At 42.2% G+C, this 19328-nt stretch overlaps 1 protein-coding gene across 6 annotated transcripts in view; it reads left to right on the forward strand.

Moving 5' to 3' along the window:
* Positions 1-19328, forward strand: part of NDRG4 (NDRG family member 4) — an 888963-nt gene that overhangs the window by 246046 nt on the left and 623589 nt on the right. The window lies entirely within an intron of this gene.

Here is a 19328-nt window from a genome sequence, read left to right on the forward strand (position 1 = left end):
GCCCAGAGTTGCAGAGTGGGACTCCATGATTGGAATAGGCACCGAGGCGAGAATTATCAGGGCCGTGGAATTTTGAGCCCAAGACCCGCCGAGGTGGGGAATTAAACCCTGTTCCCGGGCTAGACCTCTGCATCAGGGTCTGCTGCTCTAATCATTGAGCCACACTTCTCCACCAAAGTCAATAGATCTGGTAGGCGAGCCCTGCTGGCTTTGCCAAATGCTTGCTAAACAATTATTGTAAGTGAATAATAAATCACTGCCTGCGCGCACTGTACACCGTGTGTGGAGCTATTAGCAAAGACATGTTCCAATCTAATCCTGCCTGGCCTGGCACATCCAGAGCAGGGTCCTGCTGGGATAATAGATTGCAACAACATTACTTTGTAACGAGCCATGTCACCTCTGGAACAGGCAGTCATTCATTAAAGCACAATTCAACAGCGCATGATTGTCCTAACCGAACTCACCAGCATTGCTTCTTTACAAGATCATCCTTAAAAACAAGCATTTGCAATGCAATCGGTCTCGCCTTTGGGACCTTATATGTATTTATCTATGCAGCACATTAGCATGGGTGCTGAAACTTCTACTGTTCTTTAACATGGAGGGAAAGTAAGCACCAAACTGCGTGACACACCAGGTATGGGAACACATGGAGAGAAATATTGCCTTTCAGTGGGAAATGGTATAGTCCAAAGCTCTGTTTTTAATATAAAATCAGGGCCTTCGGTGGTCAGATCACTGAAAATACAAGATTTGAAAAAAATATTGTCGTCTACTGGAGCTCGTGGAAGACAATTTCTATGGATTGGAATATAAAAAATTCTAAAGTGATTCTGGTATGTTACAGACCTCTGTTGGTCGTTTTCTATCGAGAAAGTTAAATAGAAGCAATTGCCAGAAAAATTAAAAAAATAAAGTCCCTCAGCAGAAAGCAATTGTGGTATTTTACTGTCCTCTGCTGGTCGTTTTCTATCAAGACAGTTAAACAGAGGCAGGTGAACAGAAAAAAATGTCTCTAAGCGGAAGCAGACAAGTCCTAGGGCTGGTCTCCAGAGCCCACAAAGTACATACACATATAAGTATATAAAAAAGTATCTACTAAAGTATATGCAAGAGGTCTTGAATGCTCGACCTAACTAGAGCAGGGTGGGGACCAGTTCCTTATGACGTGGGGTATATACAGTATGGTATGCACGTTTTTTTGTTGCTTGGGTACTGCCGAGTGTTCATTACTGTGAGAAATAGTAATGGGGACAATGGCAGCTGAGGGAGAGGTAACAGTTGCCTAAGACAAGTAACATAGAACAGGAGAGAGTGTGATATGAGCGCTTCAGGCAAAGTAATAAATGTACTTCCCACAGCACTTTCCATACTCTTAGAAAAGGCCTTATTTCCCTCAGATTTTTACGAACACTTATCAGTCCTGGGTTTTCTTGTGTTAATGTAATGCATTCTGGGTGTTGTAGTCTTGTTTTCCTCCCATTGAACTGATTGGAAGAACGCACTTGTAATCAATGGCATGTAGATGAATAGTTAAGGGTGGAGACAGCGTGCGGAAAGTGTCCAGGAGTGGTCCTATGAAATAATTTGCCACCGCAAGTGAGTACTATAGGTCGGCCGCCTTAACTCAACTTATGGAGGCTCCGGTCTGGGCGGTATTGGGGAAAAGGGTAAGAGAGAGAAGGGTGAAGCAGAAGGTCAAAGCGAAATCCCAAATGGTTTCTCCTGAATGCAGGGTGTATGCGGTTATAATATAAGACTGCTGGAGCTGTGGAAGAAGTAGCTCTGGAATTTATGTTTTTCATTAAAAGATTTAGGGCCATATGCATGAACACATTTTCCCATAGACACAGAATAGGCAAAACCCTTTGATGCATCTGGCCCTTAGTTACTACATAAAGGGCCTCCCAGCAGAAGCAATGAAGTCAAAAGTGCATCCGAATTCAGAGGAAGCTGACACAGACACTGATGATGCATAACATAGGCCACCTAACTAGTTATCTGAGCCCCAGATACCGCCTCCTCTTCGAAGCGATCAAAGCCATGTTGGTCAGCTGCCTCAACGGCACTCATCCCATCTAGCCAAGAACTTGTACATGTATAGGTTTTACCATCTTTAGATCCTTGCCTTGGAAGGTACACCTACTATCCCATCAATGTGTTACCCCTACTATACACCAGCTTGATGAAAAACCTTTGATGAATCATCATATCACTAAGGTAGCCTCCACCTGTGTCGGCGTTCTAAGATGGTTGAGGAGTATACTTTGGCTACTGCCCGTTTCTGCCCAAAGAATGGTATTACAAGCAAAATCATCCCCAGGTTGGATTAGGGGAATAGCCTTTGCCTGGGGCCCCTCAGGCTTCACACAGGCGTCTTCAGGTAGTCCAGACTACTATTTCACCTCCCCAAGTATTCCTCTACCTCTAACTTCCTTCGAGATCTCCACTGGCTCCTGGCTGAAAAGATTGAAAAGCTTTGTGCTATTTGCATAAGGCTATGTGGGATGCAGGTCCACTCTATCTTAGATCGCTGGTGGCACCCTATCCTCCCAGCCCTTCGCTTCGATCATGCAACAGTACTCTCGCTACAGTTCCCCGGGTTAGGAGAACCCAACAGGGTGGCCGGGCTTTCTCTTCTCCGGGTCCCAAACTGTGGAACGCTTTGCCTGCCTCTATGAGATCTTGCCGATCCTTTAGTGTTCTTAGGACCTCTTAAAGTCTTGGCTCTACTAATCTTTTGTTCCCGCGTTAAGAGTCTGATGCTCTACCTTAGTATACCTAGCGCGGAAACCCTATTAGGGTAGCTATAAGCTCTACAAAACTGTATATTGATACACCCCAAGGCTATGTAATCACGATCTGCCCACTTGCCACAATCCAGTGCTTGGAGACTCATAGCGCCTTGAGTCCCCTGTTATGTGCTTAGTCGGGGTCTATAAAAAACGTAGATAAATACATATTTGTGTTTCCCTGCGGTGGCATTATAAAGTGATGGTGTTAAATTAGCACATTAAAAATGTATACCAGATACAAAAGGAAACTCGCAGCCATATTTTGAGCGTCATTAAACGAGTCTTCCATGCGTTGTGGTTGGGTGTTTCCTTTTACTGCCCTCGGCACATGTTTGTCACAGAAGACGATAGTGTTACTCGACCCAATTAGCATCACAAGGTACCGCAGTGTTGTGTTACCAACGACAGTGACTCTCTCCGACAAGGATTACCGAATGACTCCACGTGAAAGGGACACCACGTTTTCTGACGCTTTGGAAATGCGTGTTTATTTTATTTTCGGTGTTTTTCTACATAGACCACCCACAACACTTGCCCTGCAGACCATCTTCCCCTTGCACTGCACAACCCGAATTTACGGGACGATGTCTCTCCCACTAAGCCACTGTGTGAATGCACGTATTAATACATTTAGAAGGAATAGTTTTACAAGCACATGGGGGGCCATTTTGATGGAAGAGCCACTGAAATGGTTTTCAACAACACACAAAACCACGTGTTTGTGAGTGCACGACGCACGTTGAATGCCGCATAATTTATGAGGGGCATACAGGCCAAAAAATGTCTCCGGTTGCCTGTGTTCCTTTGCAGTCCTTGATAACGTGAAATACGCTATTTATCGCACCTGATAAGAGGCAGTACCTCCTGCTTCCGAATTGATTATCTGTAGGATATTTAGCTTAATATAAATGGTGACCTAAAAATGGGGAATAACGTGCAGATGTTGTTTCTTTATGCCAGAAACCGCATGCCCTTCTCTTTCTTTCCCCCAAGTAACTTTCGGCAACTTTTACCTGCTGAAATTTAACAGAAACGCAGAGTGTATCAGGCTGAGCAATTAATGAGTGTGGCAAACTTCATACCACTTCTTTTTGTGATTTGTTCACGGGTCACAATTATGCTGCCCACTCGCAACAGGTCTTTGTGTGCACTTTGCCCACCTTTTCGGCCCCTTCTTAGATGGCACTGGTAACAAAAGAACAGTGGGGTGGAAACTGCTGAGAGTAAATTCAGATATTCCCTCTATCGCATTCTCTATCTCCCAAATACATGTTTAAGTATTGCTCTGGTCAACATAATTTGTGCAGTAATTGTTGTTCAAATACAAGATATGTAAGCATCTCCCAAGTAACTGAAGTGAGCTCCCCCCCCCCCCCCCCGCAGCACCTGTCTCTAAAAAATAAACTCGAATATCCAGCTCTGTCTTCCTCGTCTGCTCTTGGCTGTGCTTGTGATAATTACCTTGTTGACCCAGCTGTTCCAATAGCGTACCGTTCCCAAATATTTAAAAAACGTCTACATTATTTATGCTTTTAAATCAATAACCAATAACAACATCTTCGTGGGAGGCCCCTATTTCCTTAAGGTAAATCAGAACACTTTTGTAATTTTTTTCTCAATCGCAATCCACCTTTGGAGAACCCAAGCTCCCATGTAAAGTGTTTAAATCCTGGCAGACCTATGTTCTTAAACTGAACACTTAGGGGCCTATTAGGATGGCGGTCGGACTTTTTCCGGCCGCCACAGTAGCGGAGATTGGGTCCGACCGCCATGCGTGCGACGGTCCCGCCCATGGTATTATGATGTGACCGCCGCACGCATGGCGGTGATTGGATCCGACCGCCATGCTTCCAGCGGGCCTGCCCATTGAATTATGATGGGCCTGCCATCACAGTGGTCTCATTCCACAGCGTTAACATTGTAGCATGGGTACTGGAAGCAGCACCACTGCGTTGCGATAACGAGCATGTTGTGCATTTCACTGCACTACGTGGCAGGCACTGCACTGTGCCTGCCTCTTGCTGCAGTGAAAAGTACTGTGGGTACCCCTCAAGTGCACCCACACCCCCCCAACATGAGGGGAGCCCACAAAGGGCCCCCAAACACAATCCACGCCAGACTTTCTATAGCGAAGAAACCGCCTCGGAAAAGCTGGCTTCCGCATGCATCCTAATCTGGACTGTGGAAAAAGCTAGGCACCGGCACCATTTTAGCGGTCCAGCTCCGCCCGCCAGGCCAGCAGGTGGATTGCTACCAGCGGGAAAGCGGCAGATGGATTTTAACACCACCGCGGTCACCACCACCATCATAATATGACCGGCGGTTTTCAAGCCGGCCCGGCGGTGGCGATCTGCCCGCCATCGTTATAGGCCCCTTTGTCTCTATTTTTTCATTCCAAGGAAATCTTTCGAGAGGAAATCATCTACCCACAGACAACTATTCTTTCAATTTCATTACCTTTGACGTATGTTACTAGCATATTGTTTTTACAAATTCAGCTGCAAAGTTGACTTTAAATTCTATCAAATTGTGACCAATATTGCTGACCTATTGTGCTTACAGGTTTTCAATTTGTAAGTGTTATTGCATTTATATAGTGCTTATTACCCCTGACGAGGTGTCGAAGCGTTTTTTCCGCGAGTAGCACACTACTCTGGAACCCAAAAAGGATTAGTGATGAATTAGTATAGTGAAATATCAAATTAATTTGAGCTGTGGACATGTTAGTCAGATGTTTGGATTGAAAAGGATAGTGGCGGTATAGAAGAGGGATGGGTTTGCATTTATATGGCGCTTGGGACCCCTGATCAGGTGTTGAAGTGCTTTTCAGCGAGTAGCAAGCTACTCCGGAACCCAAAAAGGGTTAGTAGTGAGTTTGACTAGGGAAATATTTGTCTTTTCCTTGTCCCTTGACTCCACCTGATCACACTTGCCAGGCTGCTCTCTTTCTGGAGAACAACAGCAGAACTGCACATATTGTATTGTATTGTATTTGCATTTATATATGACGCACTAAACCCACCCAGCACTTCTTGCTAAATTCTTGTGATGCAGATTTCTGTGAGCGGTGTGTGGCACCCTGTAGCAGAATAAGCTTACCACAAAAAAAAATATAACTTTTCCCAAGATCTATCCAAATACCGGGATGAAGGGTCTGGATCAGTCTCTGGAAGATTGGTTCTCTCTGGCGTCAGCCCTGATCTTGATGCTGCTCAGAGCTCTTATCATTCCTGCAAAGCTCCCCAGCACAAGCTCCTGCAAACTCTGCCTGACCTCATGGAGACCTGTGTAGTCAGAGCCTGCAGCCGCTGTCTGCTGTTAAGAGAAGAGCTCTGGAAAGGATGCATAAGATGAAGCCTCCCAGAGCACCTGACAACCTCACATCGAGAAGCCGCTGCTCAGAAGCATCTTCTCCTGCCTCAAGCTTCTCGTTGTTCCTAAACTTTCTTCACTCAAGCAACTTGACTGTCGATCTCGCCCTCTGGTACACATGTCAGATGAAGTCTTTAAAAGCACTCTTCTGAAGCGAGAACTCTATAAAACCTAAATGTATTCAGCGATCTAAGTTCCTTGGCTCAGTCAGAATGTGCACTCTTGACCTGGCCTCACTATGTCAACCTGAAGAGACCTGCAGCATCATTTCGTATAAGGTGTAATGATTCACAATACGATTGCATTGATTTCCCTAGAGTTTCATGCTCACAGCGGCGCCAATTGCTTTTCATTGCAACAGGTGAACTTACTTTTATCTTGTTGTCCTTTATCGATTTTCCTTGAACGCTTTTGGCAGTTAGCTAATTTAGCCAGCATATTTTAGCTTTTTATGAACTTGATTTGGATTCTTTGTCCTTTAGTTCAATTCAACTCACCAATCTTTATTCACATACCAGCGGTATACATAGAAGGAAGGTAAGACAATATAACAATAAAAAATGATAAATACAAGGATTCTTCACGATCCGTAAAAACAGTGCGTTCTCGTATGCAATCAATTAATCATACTTTGAGAATGGAAGGCTAATTAAAAAAAATTGACTTCCTCTGCAGATAATGTTTGTAAGAATCTAAGAGCAACTCTGCATTGAGCACCCGTTTGCTTCTAAAGGAGTAGTATCAAGATATGCTTAGCAAAAATAAAATAACATTTACAAAAAATAATGGAGCAATGTTTGCTCCGAGGTTTGGTGTCAAGGACAGACCCCCAGAAGTTCATCATTAGTAAAACCCATAGGAGAACGAAGCAAATGAAGACCTGTGCCTGCCCTGAACTGGAACAAGTAGGACCTTTCCCATTTTCAAGGTCAGGCTGGACTCCGTACCAATATTGCTTTTTAAATTTACATAACTATATATTGAGGGCCTCATTTATGAGGCCCTGCGTCACTTTTACGCCGCCGGTTCGTCACTTTTTTTTCCGCACTAGCAGCGTAAAAAATGTGGATGCGTCACTTTGTAAACCCCTGCGCTACATTATACCTGCGCCAGGTATAATGTATGCTGGGGGGGCCGTTCTCACGCAAGAAAAGGTCATAGAAGTGACACAGTGAAATCTATAAGATTTCACTGCGCCACTTCTAGGACGCAAATGCGTCAATTTCTTATGCCTGCCTCACAGCAGGTGTAAGACTGACGCAGGCTCTTTCACATGGGGCTTGCCCCATGTGAAAGGACACATTGCTGGAGCTGTGTCACTTTTGTGACACACTCCAGCAATGTGTCACTTTTGCGCCATAAAGAAACGTCAGAAATACCGACGTATCTGTAACTCTTTGCACAATGATGCGTCATACTGTAAATATGACGCATCATTGGTGTCGCAAGGATGACGCAATAAAAAGTGACGCATCGCTGTTTGAACGCAACGATGCGTCACTTTTCATAAATGAGGCCCCTTATCACTAACCTCGTCTCAAAGAAGAGTGTTTTCACAACCCCTTTATCTCCCTTGGTACTCAAAGGTGGCGAATGGAACAGATCTGGGTGGCCAAGATCTTTCAGGGATGATTCAATATAAGCTATCCACGGGATAACTGAACCCTTATCCAACTGCAAGCAGTCTCTAACATTATCCCTGTTCAAGGCCTCCTCTGGGTTTGTCCATATCAAAATCTACGTTAGGATAGGAGCTAATTTGATGCAATCCTCCAATTATGGTGGACCTTGCTCGCTATGGCACATAAAATGCGAGTTGGAAGGAGGTAGGTTCAATATACGGCAGCGGATCTAAGGCACTGGTGTTAGTAGAACCCCAAACATCTGCATCATAGCATGTGGTAGAGGTGCACTGAGAACCTTAAATGGATGTAAGCGAGGTCAAGGTCTTACGCCCAGCTGGCCATGGAAGGCTCAAAAGTACACCTGCTGCCATATATATCTTTAGGTTACTGGCTGTAGTTTGGGAACCCCATGATCCCGAGATGTCAAACCTTACACCCAAGTAAAGGAAGCTATTCAATTAGTCCATGCTGTCAAAAGATGTCACAGATAAAATCTGTAAATAAAGTTTTTGGTTTATCTCTGTGAGATATACTTGACCAGGTTTTGGATGCTTCATAGATATTGACTTCCTTTTATAGGTATACTGTTAATATTGTATACCTAATTTGTGATGTTAAAGCTATAGCAGAGTGTTTACATTGCAAAAGCTATAACATAGTATTTTTTTATTAGTGGTATGCATGATGCTAAAGGAGCAGGATTATGGAACACATATGGTACCCCAGTACCTGGTTAAATATGAAAAGCTCCAATTAGGGTTTTAAACATAAATAATATATGTTTTCATATTTTAGTATGGTGATGTCCATCATAAAACGCACAGATAGGCCTACATCATATTGAGCTCGGTTACTCCTTCAGGGCACCGACTGTTAAAAATATACAGAAATGATCATTACCTTCAGTGGCACCCAGATCTCACTGGGATACAATGAGCATGAGAATAGTTGAATTAGAAATAGCTATTGGTATTAGTTTTATCTGTACAGGTGCAACAAAATTCACATTATCAATTTCTCTCCTTGCGAAGGCCACGGGTTGGGGGACATTGGTTGACATGGGGAATATTATTAAGATATTATCTGCTTTCAGCCTATTTTGGTCCTAGGGAATACCTTAACAAACCATACCACAGCATGCCTTCAGCACACAATGCCTTTACCAAGCGTTGCCTTTACAACGTAAGTCTTCACCATGCATGCCTTTACAATGAAAGATAAGTATATATAAGGTAAGTCAAATCCATATATATATATGTATATATATATATATATATATATTATATTTTTTACCTTATAGTTAGGACCTATTTTCCATAGGAAATCTGCAACATTCTATTTGGAATAACTTTGGCACCGGTTGACGAATCTTCGCGAAATTTCCTAAACTGGTGGGGCGCTCCAGTCCGCTCCTGTCCTGAAAGTCTTGGGGGGATTCGTGAAGCGGGGGCTGAGAAAAAATAGGGGTCCTAAAACGTGTTTTTCTCATGCAATTTTCCATAGGTACCGTTCATTGCGGCTACACCCCAAACGGAATTACACCAAATTTGGCAAAGTTGTAGTCCTTGGTTCAGACCCGTGCCTTTTGCTTATATGGTGTAAATCTGTTCAGTAGTTCTTGAGAAAATTACAATTAAAAGTACATATATATCTATGGCCTCGGTGGATCCGCGCATATTTTGCGGATTATAAGCGCAACCTCCCGATCACGCGCAGAATGCTGATTGGCTGTGAAGTGGTTGTCAACATTCGAAACTAGGTTGGCAGCCATTTTGTGCCTCGGTAGAAGCGAGGATCTGGAAATTAGTGGAACAAGTGTTTAAAACGTATAAAGGGGGCAGGTAAGAAATATTTTGATCCCTTAGACCTGCTTAGGGGGTCCCACAAGGACCCCTAGGGCCCCAAAATGTTTTTTCATGTTTGAAAAAATGGAGAAATGTGCGCTGGGTGCATGGATCCACTCTAAAAAAAAATAAAACGAAGCACCGGTTCTTGTGCTTATTTAAAAATTAGCTACCTGGGAAGGAGAAATCCTGGGGTCTAAAATATTGCAAGTGAAACGGGGGGACGAGAAAAAAGGGGGTTCCCAAAACGTGTTTTCCCCATGTAATTTTCCATAGGAATTGTTCATCACAGCTACAGTCCGAATGGCTGAACGGAATTACACCAAAGTTGGCAAAGTGGTAGTCCTTGGTTCAGACTTGTGCCTTTTGCTTAAATGTTGTAAATTCGTTCAGTAGTTCCTGAGAAAATTATAATTAAAAATACATACATATCTATGACCTCGGTGGATCCGCACATCTTGCGCACACTCTAAGCGCACCGTCCCGATCATGCGCTGAATGCTAATTGGTTGTCAAGTGGTTGTTAACATTCGAAACCAGGAATTGTTGGCAGCCATTTTGTGCCTCTGCAGAAGCAAGGACCTAGAAAATAGTGGGACAAGTGTTCAAAAGGTATAAAGGGGGCATGTAAGAAATATTTTGATCATCTAGACTTGCTTATGGGGTCCCACAAGGACCCCTAGGGTCCCCAAAATAATAAAATATTTTGGAGAAATGTGCGTTGGGTGCATTGATCCACCGTAATAAAAATAAAAACGAATCAGGGGCTCCTGTACTTGTTTAAGCATTAACTACCTGGGAGGGCCAAATCCCAGGGTCTAAAATATTACATTTGATGGGGGTCCAGAGGGGCCCTGTAGCCCGAGGACCGCCATTCCTCGGTGCTACAAAATAAATGGGTGAAGGAACTCAAAGGTCCGTCTAAGCCCCGGGGATTACTACCTTCCGGGGTTTTTTATATTTTGGGAGGGGGGCCGCGTGGTCTGCATTCTGGAGCAGTGGAAAGCCTTGGGGAACACCACCCTCCAGGAGCGGCTACTGCTGTGTCTCTGGGTGTCTACTCCCTGGACACTGCTGTTTGCTATGGCAGGGTGGGAGTCCGGGTTCCCGCTTTGTCATAGCAAACTTGAGGGCATACTAACAAGTGCCATTTCACCGCAATTTGTGTAAAAAAGCAAAATATGCGGTGAAAATTATATTGCCTTATTTACTGCCTAGGGGTGGCATCGTATCTCCAATGAGTTGCAATGTAGGTGTTCTCAGTGGGAAGGTCGGTGTTTCTATGAAAATATAAAAAGGAAGAGGGAGGTATGACACTTGCGTTGTATTTACAAGGCGGCCCTGGATTTGAGGGCCGATTGGAAAACTCTCGCTAATTGCGGTTTATGTTGGATCCTAACATCTGTTCTGAAGTAGACTTAAGCATGTTTAATATGCGAGGTGGATTGATATGTTAAGTACACAGTCTTATATTAATAAGCTTTTCACTTGCGAACAAAAATTATCTCTGTATTTCTCACGATATTGGGGGCATATTTACAAGGACGGTGTTAAAATTATGGTCGCTTTAGCGTTAGGAAAGTGTAGATAAAGCGGCCATAATGGCTTAATAATAGGCTTTTGAGAATTTATGAGAATTCCAATAGAAGCCCAGTTTTACACCAGAAAATGTTAACGCTGTCCTTGATAATATGCTTTTAAGTTTGCTATGGCAGGGCAAGAGCCTCGGCTCTCACTCTTGCATAGCAAACAGCAATGTTGAAAAAATCCTTCAGTAAGATAAGAAAGGATTTTGAAGTCCACTATCGCCGTTTTAGTTGTAGTTTGCTGCCGTTAAAGCAGCAACAATTTTAACGCCATCCTTGTAAATATGCCCCTAAGTTTTGTAATGTCGATAATCCAGTCTCCCATTTAAATAGGCATGAAGTATTTAGTGAAGTGCATTGTGAATCGGGAAGTCTAATTGTGATTGATAAAGAATTCGAAGAGTTGTGTACTTCTTTTGCAAGTAATGTGTATAGGGGCATATTTACAAGTTCCTTGGGTCACTATTGCATAACTTTTAACATGGGAAAATTGAGCCGCAAGTGATGCCAGGGGCTTGTAAATCTTCTACACAGTGTTCTGTCTTAGTTTGCTTTCCTTTCTGTCATGTAGAGGATCCTGGGTAAATATAACGGTTTCTGTACAGCCAGTACCTTTCAACCCTACTTCCAAACTGCTTACTGCCTGTTACCATAGTAACAGTTCATGGAACACTTAAGTGAGCACATAGGTTACAAGTTCACCACACAATGTTGCTAATCAAAACAGGTACTATGCATAGGAACCATTAATACCAGGTACAGACTCTGGTAAAGAGCTGGTAAAGAGTTAGCCTCAGTATTATACTTCTAGTTATAAACATAGTTTCTATTCTAATTGTTTAATGTTTTGTAAGCATATGATTATCCCACTAAGTAATAGTGAAATGTTGTCAGAAAAAGAAGACGTATATACTTTTTAAAATTAACTTTCATTAAAACAACAATAAATAAGTTGAAATGTAACTTTAAAATAACAATATAATAAATAACTAGAAACATAACTTTAACATAACAATATAATAAACAAAATGTTCGATGGACTCCAATGCAAGGAGGGTAGGTAACCTGCAAAACAAAAATGAAAATAAGTGTTTAAAATTAGATCGATGTGACTGAATGAGGTCAAAGATCACAAATTAAGGTAACACTTGGCAATATTTGTTAATTTGCACGTTCTGTAGTGTGCCTGATACATTCTACCTCCATTATAGGCCCGCGTTCAAGAGGTGTCTGTACGGAAGGGCCTACTGCTTCAGATTTACTGTATGGCCCAACAGGTCTTTAAAATGATTCAGAGATGAGACAGAATTAGGTGAGAGATCCCGTCATTATGCAGGAAAATATTCTTTATTTGGATCGCATTTAATCGGAGGCATTGTCTATCTAGGCCGCTCTGCTTACCTTGTGTAAACACTGTGGCGAACAGAGTTCACAACTTGAACTCAGCTTTGGTTCTACATTGTAGACTGTATTAAATTCAGTCTTGATTTTTTTATCGGCAGAGTGGACAGCAGCGTCCATAACTTTAAAAGAGAAAGAGAAACAATGTGAGAGAGAGAGAAAGAGAGAAAAAACAGCATTGAAAGTGTGAGAGAGAGAAAGTAAAAGATGGAGCAGTTAATACTGGAGAAAATTTTTGCAGCTCACCGTTTTGCCTCCGTTTTGTGTTCAAGCACGTGCCGGTTCATAGTGCACCCTCCAGTTTAGTGATGTGAAAGATATTATAGAGTTAGTAATAGCATAGTACATACAACTGCACAAGTTTTTTTTTGCTCAGGCTCTTTATTTCATCAACTTCCACTGCAAGGAGGTGTTTGTGCGATGTTTTTCTTCCAAAGTACTATACCCCATGCACTTACACTTTATATCGGTGAGTTCTCATTACTGCATACACAGACTGGTGCACCCCATTGACTCCCAGAGTCAGGCGGTGAGTGCTTCTTCTTGCGCACTCAGGGGCAGATTTATAACCTCCTTGCGCCACTTTTGCGTCACTCTTCCCATGTTAAAAGTGATGCAAAAGTGGCACAAGGGGCTCAGACTGTTGCATACTTGGTATTGCCGGTGGTGGAGGTACATTTTGGCGCAGTGTTCTACATTCTTTGTGAACATAGTTCACAGGATGCAGGGATTAAAGGTGCTTGTGCATACTAACAGTGCCATAGGAGTCTTTTTTGTCGGTGCCTTAAATAAATCAAGGCTAAATTCCCTATTGTCCTCAGTGTACATTAAAGCCACTATTCAGCACAGTTATAGAAGAATGTTTTTTTCACTTATTTAAACAAAATCAGAATATATACAGTATAATTGTCTCTGCATTACGTAAATAAAGGCTGAATATCCTACTGTCTATAGTGTAGATGCAAAGCTTAATTCAAGTTGGAAACCCTGCTGTCCGCAATGTAGATCTTAGGGTGGACTGCATCATCTGTAATCATGATTGAAATGAAAGATAGAACATGTATAGAATACATTATCAAAATATGTATGTTTCAGGGACATTTAAAAAGGACAGTATGTCTCACCGTGACATAAAACTGTTCACTCTACTTGATTTATGGTGCACTGAGTTAGTACTATCTTTGGCGCTGAGCTTATACGTTTCCTGCGATAATGCGTAGTGCAGGGAGGCTGCACTGGGAGCAATGTTTTTTGCCAAGTAAATTCTGTTTTAATAAGGGTATGGGGAGATGACTTGTGGTGCAGTGAGTTAGTGGTACCGAAAGAACTCAGCGTGTGCGCACTCTGCGATGATTCGGGGTTTGGGGGGGGTCGCAGTGGTATAATGTCTCTTGTCTACTGGAATTTGTCATGTACAATAGCCATTCTACCTAAATCGTGAGCCTTCACAATGTAGATCGAAGGCAGTAGTCCTCACTGACATCAAGAAATTCTTTTTGTCGTATCTTTTAACAAAATCTGAGGACATAAAGTACAATTATCTCTACCTTAAAAAAAACAAGGCTAAATTTCATGCTGTTTGTAGTATAGATTCAAAGCTGAACTCAAGATGTGAACCCTGCTGTCCACACGATAGATCGAAGGCAGTAGTCAGAAGAGATGTCAACGAATGATTTTTGTCACTTATTTTAACAAAATCAGAACACACACAGTAAAATGTTCTCTGTATTAAATAAATCAAGGATGAATTCCCTACTGTCCGTAGTGTATATGCAAAGTTGACTTCAAATTGTGAACCGTACTGTCCGCTGTGTAGATCGAAGGCAGTAGTTGACCAGACATCGAGGAATGCTTTTTTTGGCACATACTTTAACAAAATCTGAGAACACAGTACAATTGTCTCTTCCTTAAATAAATCGACACTGAATTTGATGTTGTCTGTAGTGCTGGTGCGCCACTGGTATCAAGTGGTAAACTCTGTTGATCACAGTGTACATTTGAAGGCAGTAGTTAGTATAGCTATTGAGCAATGTTTTATGTGGCATCCTTTAACAAAATTGTCTCTGCCTAACATAAATCAAGGATAACTTGAATGCAGTCCGTAGTGTAGATGGAAAGCTAAATTTAAGTTGTGAACCCTGCTGTTCGCAGTGTAGATCTTAGGCTGCACTGCATTATCTGTAATGTACTCCATACATTGACTGTTGCATACAGGACTCATGAACTGGTATCAAGTGGTGAACTCACTTGATCGCAGTGTACATTTGAAGGCAGTACTCAGTACAGACATTGAGGAATGTTTTTTATCGCATCATTTAACAAAATTATCTCTGCCTTACATAAATGAAGGCTAACTTGAATGCTGTCCATAGTGTAGATGGAAAGCTGAATTGAAGTTGTGAACCCTGCTGTCCACAGTGTAGCTCGAAGGCAGTAGTTGACACAGACATGGAGGAATGCTTTTTGTCACTTATTTAAACAAAATCTGAAGACATATAGTAGAATTGTCTATGCATTAAATAAATGAAGGCTGAATTTCCTACTGTCCATACTTTAACAAAATCTGAGGACATAGTACAATTGTCTCTGCCTTAAATAAATCGAGACTGAATTCAATGTTCTCTGTAGTGCTAATGCGCCACTGGTATCAAGTTGTAAACTCTACTGACCGCACTGTAGATCGAAGGCAGTAATCAGCACAGATACCAACGAAGAATTTGTATTACTTATTTTAACAAAGTCTGAGGACAAAGAGTAGAATTGTCTCTGCCTTACATAAATGAAGGATAACTTCAATGCTGTGAGTAGTATAGATCCAAAGCTAAATTCAAGTTGTGAACCCTGCTGTCCGCAGTGTAGATCGAAGGCAGTATTCAATACAGACATAAGTCTGCAGTGCTTTGGCGCTGAGTTCGCAATGGGCCTGTATAGAGGAGGCATGTGGTCATGGCGGCAGCCACATGGCAAGGTGAGGACTTTTGCTGTAGCAGAGTCTTTTCTCTTTGCAGAAGTGAACCACGCCCAAGGCGTAGGCTAATTATTTATACTCTTACGCTGGAGTTGGGTATGTTGGATCAGCCCACTCCGCTTCTGCTTGAAAGGGGGGGAGACAACACAGCTACATGACCGAAATCTTCCCCAGAATCTGAGATAATATGGTTGCGTCCACTCTGCAATACACTACGCGTATCAATAGTATATCTACACACTGAAACGTTTCTGGTTTCTATAGTGAGTTGTGTATAACATAGCACCGGTAGTATTAGCAGTGTGTACATTATTGTTGATGTACGTTTTCCTTCCCTTATACATAGTTGGTTGCCACATCTCTGAACATTGAGCTATTGTGCTGTTGACGGGATATATTACTTTGGGAAGGTTCGTTGTTCTGTTTTGCTCTACCTCTGAGGGAGTAGTGGGAGGGCTCTGGGGGGGTGGTTGTGGTGGTGGTGGTGGTGCTGGCTGTTGTGATTTTGTTTGGTGTCGGAGGTGCATGATTAGTACCTCTATCACATATTCGTCTTTAAATATGGGTATGAGTTGGGTGTAATTCACGCAGCAGATAGTCGACCTCCTTACACCATTTAAATGTTGATGTTAATTTGTTACTGGTAAGTGGAGCTATTGCTTGTTTTTTTAGTGGTTTGTGGCCATTTTGTTGGTGGAAGGAATCAATTGAAGATTGGTGATATTTGTAGTTTTTACTCGGTTGAGATTGGGATGATAATTAAAAAAGATACAAAAAAACAGATATGCTTACTGAACATTATAATTAGGAATTATCATTTAAAAAACCTTTGAAATTCACTGAAAAAACCATAGGTTTCAGGCAGGTTATAGTTAGGAATTATCATTTAAAAAAACTTTGAAATTCACTGAAAAAACCATAAGTTTAAGGCAGGTTATAGTTAGGAATTATCATTTAAAAAACCTTGGAAGTTCATTGAAAAAACCATAGGTTTCAGGGGTGTTATAGTTAGCTGGACATTTCACTCGTACAAAACCATTGAAATTCCTCTGTTATAGTTAGTTGTACTAACTGTAACTCGCCCGCCCGCAGTCCACTGCTGATGATGCCAAATCTTACATCATTCATGACATGGTCAATGATATCACTGATGACATCTCAAATTACATCACTGATGACATCACTTATGGGTGTTAGTTTTCAATAAATAAAATGTTGAAACATGGAGGTGAGCTGTCTAGGTGCTCCAACTTTGTCTCCTGGATGAAGAGGCGGTGTGGCCTCAAAACGCGTCGGGATTCATGTAAATTGTTTAGAGAAAGGAAGTAAGCTGTAAGAGGCCAACAAGCTGGATAGCAGGGACGGCATGAGTGACCTTCCGAAGCACAAGTGCTTTTTGGCAGGTACAGAATGCATTTAGCAGTTCAGAGCGTCTCTGGTGCCTGACGCGTTTCGAAGTCTCAAACCTTCTTCCTCAGAGGCTAAAATGTGCTTGCTGTGGGCTCTAATAAGTACATAGAATGCACCGCCCCATTTGAAAGTGGGAGCCAGGGGAGCCGTCATACTGCCGGTTCTCCGTTGGAAACGTCGCAGTGGATTGAGAGAGGAGGGCAAGCACGGAGGCCCATCGAGGGGCTTGAAACGGCAGCAGTCACATGGTGTATATTGTTGTGGACTACAAGATCCAGCATCACTCGCTCACTGGGAGCGGCCCATCCAGGGCGGGTCTTCTATGTACTTATTAGAGCCCACAGCAATCACCATTTTCACAGCGTCTTAGCCTCTGAGGAAGAAGGTTTGAGACTTCGAAACGCGTCAGGCACCAGAGACGCTCTGAACTGCTAAATGCATTCTGTACCTGCCTCCCTTTCGTACCATTAAAGGTGTGGCACCTATGAACAGCGTTTTGAGTGATTCCTACATGAGGGTAACCTTTGGAGCTTTGAGATATATATATATATATATATATATATATATATATATATATATATATATATATATATATATATATATATATATACCGCACTCAGCAACTTGAAAGTTCAAGATTTATTTAGTGCCCAGTCTGACACACCAATGCGTTTCAGCCTTACGGCTTGTGTTTCCATAGGAAATTGATATTTTGGTTTCTCGGATCTTCACAAAACTTCCATGTGGTGGCTGAGAAAAATGGAGGGGTCCCAAAAAGTATTTTACCCCATGCAATTTTCCATAAGAGCTTTAAACACAGTTACAGCCAAAGTAGCTGACCAGTATTCAACCAAAGATTTTATTTACATACCTAACTATAACAACTTCCGACCTGCGCATGGCTAAAGGCTCTGTGCCCACACACCCAGTACCCCTAGGGTGGCCAAACGCCACCCCCAATCTCAAAAGACACCCTTTTTTTAAATGGTTTGCCTGTACCTGCAGTATTCCAGTAGGAGTCCAGTGGGCTGTGCTGGCTTCTTTGCTATTGCTGCACCCCCAATAATTTTTTTAGAGGTTTTTCTTACTCTAGTAGGGTCCCAGCTACCCCCCTTTTACCACCCCACATGGTCCAGGGGGTAAGGCCAACCCTACACTGTCTCTTATATCTTATTTTGTATTTTTTCAGGGTACAGGACCCGTGTCCTCAAGCCCTATAATGGCAACCACAAAATTTCTCTTCATGTGTTGGCCAGCGAGAGTGCAAGCTTCCACTGGAAAAAAGTCTCCTCGGCCAATCAGATAGCTCGAATATTTGAAGTTGCATTCCCGCAGGACTTGCACGTACCCAACTAACTAGATATCTATAAATGTGTAACTTTAATTTCTCAAAAATAACTGAACAGATTTACACAAAATCACAATCACAAATCAGAAAAAGCATGCTTTATTGATAAAACAAAATATAGGTTTCTGCCAAACTGGTGTAAGACTGCCATATTACTGTAGTGCTGTTCAACATTCCCTACAGAAGTTGCATGGGTAATTTGTGTTTTGGGACCCCCTCTTCTAAGCCACCACTTGATGGGTCACCCCAGAACTTTCCAGGAAGAAGCAAAAGTTGAACTTTTTTGGGGAACGTTTTGTGAAAATGCGTCAAAAGCGCCAAAATGATTAGAAAAACAAAAAATCTATATTCCATGGTAACTAAGTCCTGACTATAATTACACAGAAGCAACCACTCCTAAACCCTAAAATTACCCTTACCTCTCTTAACCATTGCCCATCCCAACCCCAAAATTACCCTTACCTCCCTTTACCACTTCCCACGCTATAACCTAAATACACCCCTAACTCCCTTTACCACTACCCATCCTTAAACCCTAAAATTACCCTTTACCACTACCTTCATGTAAACCCTTTTTTTAAAAGAATATAATAATGTGGTATTTAAAAAAAAATGTTTACCGGAGTAGTAAAGGCATGCTTGGTAAAGGTACAAATACTTACCTGTGAGAAAAAGGCTGGGTGGCAAAGACTGCATTGTGACTGCTTCTCCCGTTCCTGACAGTCAGGCTCCTACTTTTAACACAAACACCCAGGCACACAATTGTGACACAAATACACATAACACACCTGATCAGAAATATATCCCTAGCATAGGCACAGCCAGACAAACATTACCTAAACACACAACTAAACACAAAGGTCTAGACACACATTTAAAAGGTTCACAGCAAGACCCACTTGCCAAACAAACACATTTGTAACACACTCCTGAGACGTATTACTTATACAGGCACAGCTAAACATACATTCCTGAG

This window comes from Lissotriton vulgaris, chromosome 12, assembly GCF_964263255.1.
Source record: "Lissotriton vulgaris chromosome 12, aLisVul1.2, whole genome shotgun sequence".
Lineage (NCBI taxonomy): Eukaryota > Metazoa > Chordata > Amphibia > Caudata > Salamandridae > Lissotriton > Lissotriton vulgaris.